General features: G+C 40.6%; 1 pseudogene; it reads left to right on the top strand.

Annotated features, from left to right (window-relative positions):
- The first annotated feature begins 5064 nt into the window (after positions 1 to 5064).
- On the top strand, positions 5065 to 10132 carry LOC133717990 (probable pectinesterase 29; annotated as a pseudogene).
- Positions 10133 to 10767: the final 635 nt, after the last annotated feature.

Genomic DNA, 10767 nt, shown 5'->3' with positions numbered 1-10767 from the left:
ATATATATATATATATATATATATATATCAGTTGTCATATGCTCTTAATATTCATGATCTTTTTTTTTATATCATATAATGGTAGGAATTCATTACATGCATTGACACAATATGCGATTTAGTTCAGCGATAAAAATTTTTTGTTATAAGCCCTGTCAGAGTACACATTCACCAAGTTATGCAAATGAGGACAAAAATCATAAGAAGGTTTTTTTTTTTTTTTCAAAACATTCAAATGATTTTTTCTTATGATTAGTCCAATTGGTAGTACTTTTTCCCTCAATATATTAACCCTAACAAAATTTCCCTAATCTTTGTGAATTTTAATGTTGAATCATGCTAGTTTGGCTGACTTTAAGGAGGGTCCTATACTTTTTTTTTTTAAATGATAATTCAATTAATATAACTCATGCCAAGTAGGTTATTACATAACCTCCTGCTGATGAGTTGAGGCCAGATTAAGGATCGTGATGAAAACCACAGTGGTACATAGGGATAGACCTACCATATACGAACTTAGCGCTCACTTAAAAGCGAGCCTATAAGCTCGTTCCGCCGTCCTACCCACTGAATCATTAGGATTCTATGAGGAAAAACATAGTGTATAGACAAGCAAACTACACTCATTAGGGCTCATTAAGTAACCTAACCTAACAAGCATAGGGCCCTTAAAAATAGGGAATTATTTAGCTAAAACTAAACCTAAAATAAAAGCTACAGCCTAAGAGCCCACAGTTTGTCCTAGTCTGAGCCCAACAGCAAGCAGCTCACCCCAACCCCTGTTGCACTACGCCAAGCTGCTAACAGTAAAACACAACAACCCCACTGCCACCATGAGGAACACCACCACCATCATCACCCGACACAGGAGAAGACTCGATCCAACCCAACCCGGATCGATCTCCACTGCACCAAGTCACCACCAGAAAACTCCGCTACCTACGCCTCCATCAAAGCCATCACTTGTGCGTTGCTTCTTGACCCGCCATGTCGCCGTCGATCCCACATGCCACAGCGCCCAACAGACCATGATCTGGCACCGATGCATCAACCTCCAAGCCAAGAGACAAACTGACAACCTATCAGCAAGCCTTTGAAGCCCGTCCGGCAGCAGCCCTGACATCACCCGACCAAGGCCAACATAAATGTCAGGCCACCACTGAACGAGCGCTGTTCGAATAAGTTGAAAGACGTGCCTAGGGTTCCTAGGAGAAAACTTCGAAGAGAGAAGCCTCTCTCTTTGTATGCCGATACTTTTTTTTCCTAGACACAATTCGTTTAGGAGCCTCCTATACTTGGTAACAAGTAACTTGATAATATATATTGTAATAACTAGTGCATCGATTTAGTAAATGATATAAAAAAAGCTTTTGAAAAAAAAAAAAAAAAAGTGAATTTACTACCAACGCCGCCTACTAAATTTTAGGCCTACTAACACTTTTTTTTTTTAATTTATTATTTTTTTTAGAGAAATATAAATCCATTCATTAATCTAAAAGATTACATAGATGGTAATGACTATGTAAATTCATAACCATTCCAATCGGAGAAGATGAACTACTCATATCCATAAGATAGAACTAGCGGTTAAGGACACCATGAGCCAATAAGGCCCAACCTCCAACCACAATAATTGCCCTAAGATCGGGCTACTGATAGCAAACTAATCCCAAGAGTTATAATACATCCTCAAAGCCAACCTCCAGAGGAACTCTACTCCCTTACGCACCATGACCCAAAACCACTAGATCATATGCAGGAGCAGCTCCTCAGTTTGTCAACAAGAAGATACCAAGATTAAAGCAAATAGTTCTTGGGTATAACACCATACTAACGGCTCAACACCTTCACCAGGACACCTAAACCCTAACTCAATAGAGTAAGGACTTATCTTACCTAACTAAAATAAAAAACCAAACATAAAGAACCAATATACTACTTTTGCTTACAATTTTTGGACCAGATTAAAGATAGTTTATTTCATTATGTAAACACACAAATGTTTTTGTGATGCTTTTCTCTGACTTAATGAATAAAACTTGCATTACCTTGATGAGTTTTTCTATTGGGACCTCCAAATATACTTGCTTGACCTCCTATGCTTTTTACACCTCATATCAAATTTTTGAATACTAAATTTACTCACTAAACCTCACTAAAGTTCCTCAAATAACCTCACTCATATAATTTGCAAACAAACTATTATCTTTAAAATAAAAAACTTAGTCATTTCAATGATTTAATTACTCTATAAATCTTAATTGCATATCCAATCCTTAATCAGACAACATAAATCTCTTTTTCAATAAAAAAAAAATTAAATACAAGTTTTTTTTTTTTTTTTTTTTTTTTTTTAAGCAAAGTTTCATATCATTAGATGACCAGCCAAAAAGCCAGAGTCTAACATACACTTAAAGACAGAAAAATGGCGGGATAATAACCACGCTCCTAGCTAAGCAATGTAAACTCATTACAAGTCAATTTTGAGCCCGCTTTGTAAGCGAGCCCATAAACAAAGAACAACTCCGTGTCTTCTAGGGTAACATCATTGACTAGCATCCCCGTTAGCCAGGCGCGCAATTGCGGTACCAACAGAGAGCCACTTCCTAGCAAACAAATAGAAGCAATTCTTTATCCATAAGCCGCTTGAAAATGAACACCAATCTTATTTCAAATAATTACCAACTCCCGTAGCAGTCTTGATCCGAAACGATTGGTCCTAGACCATAAGTCGACCTGAAAGCCCAAGAAGGTCCACATCTCAGGTTAGGCCCACCTTCATCACTAAGTGACAAATGAGGGTGGCAAGGCACCCTCCCTACTGGCCCATAACATAGAGCCCAACAACTCAAATTTGAGCCCAGGCCCAAGCCAAAATCTGAGTAAGGTGAGCAGCAGCCCGTCTCTGCTTCTGCCCCGTCACTGTCGTCGCCAAGTTTTCCGGCGGCCAGCCTCTCCAACACTACATGCCCGTCCTGGGTTCGCTGCCTCTCTGCTCCAAGCCTGCAATCAGACCCACTGGAAGCGAATCGGCCCTGCTCCCATTCTTCTTCGCAAGAAGGACCACTGCTCGTCGCCCTCTGTTCTTGCCGGACCCGACTAGTCCAAGCAACACACGCTCAGGACCGCCATTGTGCTATACTCAGAAACCGCCGAGCCCTACACCGGAAACCACCACGATCGACTGCTTAGATCCTGATCTACACCAACCCAGAGAACCTGATTGGAACAGACTTGGAACCAATCCGCCACCGCCAAACCAGACACGATCCAGACCAATCTCCGCACCGCCGCCACACCGTCGTCACGCTCGAGAGCGCCCCGCAGCCTTGCCTGGTCTAGGGAGCGAAGCTTCACCGTCGCCAGCAACATGAAACCTAGGTTTCGTAAACCGAGGTCACTCCAAGAAATTCGGACTTGTTTGCGTAAGAAAAAGTTTTAAATACAAGGTATTGAGTTTCAAAAATTAATTTCTAATTAACAAAAAAATAACATGAACTATTCTGTGGTTTTTTTTTAATTTTTTTTTTTTTTCTGTTTTAGCTGTGCAAAAAAAAAATTAAGATTAATAAGTTTTTCTTAATGTTTATTTTATTTTCTCTATTTTTCATACCTCATGATTAATTATTTAAATATTTGTTTAGTTTTTTAATTGCTAACTCATTTTTGTTTTTTTGTTTTTGCAAATATAATGGATAGACTTAGATTTAGGTTATTTTATTTTCCCTCACCAATATGCGTTCATCATGTATATCATACATTTTTAAGTCATATGATCTTAATCATAGTGTTAATTCGTATTAAATATATATAAATGCTTTAATGAGTATGTAGTGTAATTGGAATATGAAAATAGATAAGGAAAATAATAAAGAATGTAATATAATATTATTGAATTGGAAAGTCTAGAAAAAATCAATGTAATATTTTTTTGATATAATTATTGTATTTAATAGTCATTATAGTAGATTATATATGTCATTTAATAATTCATAATGGAGTTGAGGTCAAGTGAGCAGATTATATATGTCATTTAATTATTGTCCTTATCTCAATTTCAAAAAACAATTTGTATTCTCGAGCTCCAAAAAACTCGGCTGGCTTGGTCTAGGGTTTGCGACGTCCTCCTCGTCCGGCGGCACTCATGGTCGGCATTGGTCCGCCACGTCGTTAATGGGTTGTTGCCGGACGGGTGTTTGATCACTATTTGCGAGTCTTGTGGGATGTGGTTTGGCTTAGTCTGGCTCTGGATCGGTGGTGAGGTCCGGCGTTGGATTGAGGCGGTGAAGTCCGGCGTTGCTTTGCAGCGGCGAAGTCTGGCGCTGGGTAGCGGCGGTCGACGAACAGTGTGGTTGGAGATTGAATTTGGGCTCAGGTCAGGCTTTCTTGGTGGGCCTGAGTTGGGCCTTCTCTTAGGCTGTGTGGGCTGCTAGTTTTGGGCTGGGTTTTTGCTCTAGGCCCTCTATTTTAGTTTAGTCATTTTGATTAAAATAATTCCCTACTTTGTTAGGGAGCTATACTTCTAGTTTTTTAGTAAGCGTCATTGAGTCTAGTTTACTCGGCCTATTTGCTATGTAGTAGTTAATAGTCTATAGGCTTCCTTTCGGAGCATGGAACCGTCAAATGATTGGACCTAATCTATGTATCACTGTGCTACTACCACAAACTCTTTATCTACCCCTTGATGGTAGAGGGAGGATATGTAATGGCTCTTTCTGGCTTTCAATGAATGATAGTCACCTTATTTGGGTTTGTTCAAAAAAAAAAAAAATGAGCAGATTCGGAGGTCCCAATAGAAACACTCTACCTTAATCATAAAAGTAGAAAATCCATATTGAGTATAGACTAAACAGCTTATTTAATGTCTCCTCTAAATCACCTCGTAATAATTGAAGATTTTGTGGATGAATGGTTCCTACTTTTCAACAAATATCAGACTAAATATTGTTAGATTCTGATAGATCAGCTGAATCCTAAAAGTTGTACATGGAACTTTTAAATTCCTCATATATATATTCACCATCTCCTTGTGTCAAAAGTCCATTGCAACTACTAACTAATAATATGGAGTCTCTCATATCAATAATACTATTATTGGCTCTCTTCTATTTCTTCTCTAAATTGGGTACATGCTCTAATGCAATGAAATTTGATCTATATGATGAGGTATCACGTACCATTACAGTGGATATGAAGGGTCGAGGAGATTTTAGAACAGTTCAAGAAGCCATTGATTCCATACCCTCAAATAACTCTTGGTGGATTCGAATCCAACTTAACAATGGTCTCTACTTGTAAGTAGCACATCTCTATTTGTCTGAAGTTTAATGTAACTAATTAATCCAAGCTATGTGGTAAATTGCAAGCTCATTCATATACCTTTTTTTTTTTTTTTTTAATCTAGTGAAAAAGTGCTGATTCCTGAAGACAAACCATACATTATTCTTGAAGGTCACCCTAAATATCTCACTGCAATAGAATTTGGAGACTTTGGCAGTGTTGCAGAGAGTCCTACATTTACGTTACTTGCAGATAATTTCGTAGCTCGGAATATACTATTCAAGGTTAAAGGATCTAGTGTAGATCCTGAACTTGCAATTGTTGTTATACGTATAATTAATCTAAAACACTGTTACTTATTCTTTAGCCTCATATTCATAATTTTGGAAATTTGGTTGTAACAGAATTCATATGACCATCTTATCAAAGTGGATCCTAATAACCGGAGAACTACTTGGGCAGTACGTTGCGGCTAAAATTGTTGGAGACAAAGCAAGTTTTTATCATTGTGGTTTCATTAGCTTGCAAGATACACTGTGGGATGCCAAAGGTCGTCACTATTTCTATGATTGCGATGTTCGTGGTGCTATAGACTTTATTTGGGGCAATGGCCAGTCAATTTATGAGGTTAAGTTTTGTTGCCATATTCCATCAATAAACCCTAGTTGAATTTTTACCTATGATGCTTTCTCCAACGCCCTCCACAAATGATAATGAGATAAATGAAAACACGCATATGTCGAATAGCTTGAACCGTCTATCTTCTAGGTCTCCTTCAAAGGTGAACGATCTAAAAGATGACGAGTTTCCGATTATTGAATTCTATAGGCTGGTATGAGTGCAATATTTATTTCAAACTTGGCTGCTAAGTTAACTAGACACTTTTCCCAATTTCGTACCATCACACTGAAGATTGAGGATCTTTGGTTACTGGAAGAAAAATTCTGGCATCAAAGGTCTCGTGTTTCTTGGTTGAAGTTGGGGGACAATAACTCCAAGTTTTTTCATCTAACTGCTACCCAACGACATCAGAGGAATCGTATTCTCCGTCTTCGTAATGGCGATGGTATCTGGAAGGAATCAGCGGCTGAGGTGGCGGATGTTCTTCAACATTACTATCAATCTCTCTTTAAGTCCTCGGGACATCGAGATTGGGGGGATATTCTGCAGTTGGTGGATTGTGTGGTTACAGCGGATATGAATAGGGTGTTGCTTGCTGAGGTTAGTCTTGAAGAAGTTAAGAGGGCCATCTTTCAATTGGGAGCATTGAAATCTCCAGGGCCAGATGGCTTTTCTGGGATTTTCTATCAAAAGTATTGGGAAATTGTCCATTCTCTGATCTTTGAAGCTACCTCTTCTTTTTTCATGACTGGTGTGGTCTTATCTGAGCTTAACCAAACCCATATAGCCCTTATCCCAAAAGTTCCCCATCCGGAGCACGCTCATCAGTTTCGCCCTATTGGATTATGCAATTTTTCCTATAAGGTGTTTTCAAAGGTTCTAGCTAACCGCCTGAAACCTTTCATGCCGGATATCATCTCTGAAAATCAATCAGCTTTTGTGACAGGTCGACAGATCCAGGATAATGTCATAGTAGCTCATGAGATGTTTCACCATCTAAAGCTTCTTCGACAAGTTGGTGTTGGAGCTTTCGGTTTGAAGTTAGATGTTAATAAAGCTTATGATTCAGTGGAGTGGGACTTCTTGGAAGCTGTTATGCTCAAACTTGGTTTTCACCCTCACTGGGTACTGTTGGTCATGAACTGTGTTAAATCAGTTTCTCTTTCTGTGCTTCTTAATGGTAAACCATCCCCTTTTTTCCAACCTACAAGAGGCCTTCGTCAAGGAGATCCCATCTCTCCTTACTTGTTTTTATTTGTTAGTGATGTCCTATCTGTTATGGTTCGCAAAGCCTGCTCCCTTCGGTGGCTGACTCCAATTTCTATAACTCCCAATGGTCCGCAGATTAGCCATCTACTATTTGCTGATGATTCATTGTTTTTTCTGGAGGCCTCAATCCCAAATGCTTACAACTTGTTATTTCTTCTCCGGTCTTATGGGGTGGCTTCTGGGCAGCAAATTAGTTATTCCAAGTCTTCATTATTTTTCAGTCCAAACTGCCCTGCTATCTTGAGTACCTTTATAACTACTCTTCTAGGAGTTGGCTCTGTCACTAATGCGGGGAAATACCTAGGCCTCCCTACAGTTTGGGGACGCTCAAAATGTGTTGCTTTGGCCTATATTCGTGACTCTGTCTCTCGAAAGCTTCAGGGTTGGAAGCAACATATTCTTACTCAGGCTGGCAAGGAGATTTTGATTAAGTCTGTTGCAGTTGCTGTTCCTGCTTATCCCATGCATTGTTTTCGATTCCCGAAGACTCTTTGTACTCAGATTAATTCAGAAATTGCAAGATTTTGGTGGGGTAAACAGAATTCCAATGGTATTCACTGGAAAAGCTGGGATACTCTAAGATTACCTAAGTCTCAAGGTGGAATGGGGTTTCGGGATCTGGAAGGTTTTAATCAAGCATTACTGGCAAAGCAGGGATGGAGGATTCTTACCAATCCTACTGCTTTTTGGGTTACTCTCTGTTGAAACATCGGTATTTCCCTTCAGGTTCCTTCATGGATGCAAGACTTGGTTCTTCTCCGTCTTGGTTATGGGCTAGCTTATTGCATGGTCGGGACCTGCTCAAGATGAATACTCTTTGGAGGGTTGGTAATGGTCAAGATATCCCGGTTTGGCAGGCAAATTGGATCCCACGTTTACCGAGCTCGGCTCTGTTACCCTCTGCTCAGGCTGATCTCTCTATTTCTGTGTCTTCATTGATAGACTGGTCCTCTCTTTCATGGAACCTATCTCCAATAGATGTCGATCTTTCTTCTCTCCAAAGGCAGGCAATCTTGGCAATCCCTTTGATTAATCCATCTATTCCTGACAAATTAGTTTGGCCCTTGCATACATCTGGTTGTTACACTGTGAAGTCCGGCTACTACGCAGCCCGGGTTCATTCCTCTCCCTCTGCTGTGCCTCATGCTCATACCTCTCATACTCCTAATCCGATGGTCTGGAAACGTGTGTGGTCTCTCCAAACCCTTCCCAAGATCAAGAATTTTCTTTGGAGAGCTCTTTCCAATGCCTTGGCTACCAAGGTCAATCTGTTTCGTCGTAAGTTGGCCTCTGATCCACTCTGTCCTCTTTGTAACTCTTGTCCTGAGACTATTGAACATGTTCTATTTGCTTGCCCTTGGTCAAGAAGAGTTTGGTTTTGTCATACTATTGGTTACAGGCCTCAACTTCAACAACTTACCACTTTTGACAGATGGTTTCAGAATTTATCGTTCCCTCCTTCAGTTCATAGGCTGCATCAGAAAGAGGTCCTCACCCACTTGAGTTTCTTGCTTTGGCAAATGTGGAAGCATAGATGTCATTGTGTCTTCAATCATCTTACTCCAGATCCTCTAATGGTGGCTACTATGGCTTACGACGCTTCACTGGAGTACCTTCGTGTGGTCTCTCCTGGTACTCACCCTCCATTGAACTCGACCCTTCGACCTCGGCCTCCACCTAAGCCTAAATGGTCTCGTCCTCCCCCACACCATATCAAGATTAATTCGGATGCCTCCTGGTCATCCACTGCTGTTGGTGTGGCGGCAATAGCTCGGGATTGTAATGGAGCTGTGATTGGTGGAAGTCATTTATCCATTACAGCTCCTACTCCGTTGTATGCTGAAGCAATGGCAATTTGTCTGAGTGTTCATCTTGCCAAAAGGCTTCGGGCTGCACGTGTTTTGTTTGAATCCGACTCCCTTCAACTTGTTAATCTCCTTAATTATTCCTCTTCCTCGTCAGATTGGGTTGTGGTACCCCTGATCGATCACATTAGAGATTTAACAGTTGCTCAACCTTCTTATAGCTGGACTTGGTCTAGCAGGACGGCTAACCAGGCAGCTGACCATATTGCCTGTCTAGCTCGCAGGGGGAAGTGCCCGGCAGATTGGGTGAATCTGCCTCCTTCTTCCTTGTCTCATATCCTCCTTTATGATGCTCTTCCTGCTGTTACTTAGTTTTTCTTTTTTGTACAGTAGTTCTTTGTACTTTCTCCTTCAGTTTGTATTAGGTGTTGTTGGTTTTATTGAATTCTCCTTTGTCAAAAAAAAAAAGTTAACTAGACACTCTTTTTTTCTTTTCTTTTTTTGAGAATGAAAATTGCATATATTATTAAGTTAACTAGACACTCTAGAGAGCATATATCTACGTTCATCATGTATTTAAGCTCGATCAAATTGTTTGCAGAAATGTCAGATAATGTCTTTGAGCAAATTAATTGGCACTACTAGCTATATTACAGCACAAGGTCGTGAAGGTCCAGACGAAACTACTGGTTTTGTATTCAAAGATTGTTATGTATGTGGATCGGGCACTGCATTTCTTGGGAGAGCATACAGAGACTACTCAAGAGTCTTGTTTTCTGGGACGTATATGGAAAATGTTATTACCCCGGAGGGTTGGTCCCTTTGGACACCGCCACAAATTCAACATGAGTAAGTTTTTCTCTTCTTCTTCTTCTTCCTCTTTTTTTTTTTTTGTTTTTGTTTTTGCGTGAATCTTGTTGACAATTAACAAAGGAAAAGTACTCATGCATTCTTGATTCATTGTTTCTCCGACAAAATTGATTAGGGATGTGATCACATTCTCAGAGGCGAATTGCAGAGGACCTGGAGCAGATATGTCCCGTCGTATTTGGTGGGAGAAGAAGCTATCAGATGAGGAAGTGATAAATTTAACAAATACAGCTTCTTTCATAGACCAAGATGGCTGGTTGGGAAAGCAACCGCGCGCATTAAGTTGATCTTTAAAATCCCTTGGTCAGTAAATTTACTAGTTTTTTTTTTGAACCAAACCCAAATCCGGGTGCTGATAGATATATTCATCTAAAGCCAGAATAGGCCGTTACATACCCTTCCGCTGCCATGTATAGACAGACAAGAAGATAGTGGTAGTACCCACAGTGATACATAGAAATAGACCCACTCATTAGACATGTCATGGACGTAGACATAGCGGAGATCCTCCTTTGGTACTACTCCAGAGGCGCTAGAAATACATAGAGTGCACATAACATGCATTAGCTTCCTAACAGGAACTTTATTGTAAAAGACTAAGCTAATACATAATTAATGCACTAGGGCCAAAGTCCTAGCCCAAAACTCAAAGCCCAACTAGGGCAGCCACCACAACAAGTCCACCCAAGGCCCATTCAGTTGATCCGGTCCAGTCCACCAACACCATCTGCTCTCCCGTCGTTCACAACAGTCAAAGCGAAGCTCCCTCAGCCGCACGCCGCCATGACCGGCACCGCCTCGATCCCCTCCGCAGCCGTCCCACCGCCTGCGACCCACACCCCCACAGGCCCCGACGTTGCAACCCACGCACAGAGAAAACCAAACCGATCCAGATCGTCACAACACCACCGCAGAGAAAAAC

Source organism: Rosa rugosa, chromosome 1 (assembly GCF_958449725.1).
Source record: "Rosa rugosa chromosome 1, drRosRugo1.1, whole genome shotgun sequence".
In the NCBI taxonomy this organism is placed as follows: Eukaryota; Viridiplantae; Streptophyta; class Magnoliopsida; order Rosales; family Rosaceae; genus Rosa; species Rosa rugosa.
This window is presented reverse-complemented; position numbering and strand designations above follow the sequence as displayed.